This window comes from Sinocyclocheilus anshuiensis, unplaced genomic scaffold, assembly GCF_001515605.1.
Source record: "Sinocyclocheilus anshuiensis isolate Anshui unplaced genomic scaffold, SAMN03320099.WGS_v1.1 scaffold9377, whole genome shotgun sequence".
NCBI classification, from domain to species: Eukaryota; Metazoa; Chordata; class Actinopteri; order Cypriniformes; family Cyprinidae; genus Sinocyclocheilus; species Sinocyclocheilus anshuiensis.
The window spans coordinates 3,901-4,608 of record NW_015544783.1 but is presented as its reverse complement, the minus strand read 5'-3'; the positions used below and the strand labels follow the sequence as shown (position 1 = coordinate 4,608).

The 708-nt window shown below is 38.1% G+C and overlaps 1 protein-coding gene across 1 annotated transcript in view; it reads left to right on the top strand.

The window, feature by feature from the left end:
• The first annotated feature begins 492 nt into the window (after positions 1-492).
• LOC107698236 (ribonuclease inhibitor-like) overlaps positions 493-708 on the top strand; it is a 2,913-nt gene continuing 2,697 nt past the window's right edge. The window contains exon 1 of the mRNA XM_016499208.1: positions 493-660. The gene's annotated coding sequence lies outside the window, so the exon portion shown is untranslated. The remainder of the gene's footprint in view (positions 661-708) is intronic.

Sequence of the window (708 nt, the reverse complement as noted above, 5' to 3'; positions counted from 1 at the left end):
ATCTGACTCATGTATAACTAATACTTCCATGCATGAACAATTTTAAGACTTCAATCACATTTTTGGTAATTTAATGACTTAACTGATGACATAACTATGACATTGCATGCTCATAGTTTATTTTGCGCTTTGATATGAAATGATACAGGCTACAGCACGCGCCGCCGCATTTGTGCGTGTAATTGAAGATCATGCACTATGAGCACAGGCTCACAGGACAGGAAAAATCATTTTTACTGACATATGGCCTGACAACATCTCATCTGACCACAGTTCACTGTTGTTCTACTGAAGCTCTCTCATCACCTGTATCTTTTCCACGCTCGTTGGACTAGCACCTGGTGCTGAGGTGAAGTTCCGCCCCTGCGTTAATTGTGTTAAATATTTTTAATGCGTTAAACTGAAAAAATGTATTGCCTGCATATATATATATTAGCAAGAGCAAGGAAGTACGGAAAAATACTGGACTATTCTTTTGTTTATCAGGCTATGGAATTGTGGCTTTACTGATGAAGGTTGTACTGCCCTGGCCTCAGCTTTGAATTCTAACCCTTTCCACCTGAGAGAAGTTTATCTGGATAGAAATAAACTTGGAGACAAAGGAATTAATCTGCTCTCGGATGTGTTGAAGAATCCATGCTGTAAACTGGAGATACTGAGGTAAAATAATCTCTCCTAAAGCTCTGATATAGCTAAAAAAAAAAAAAA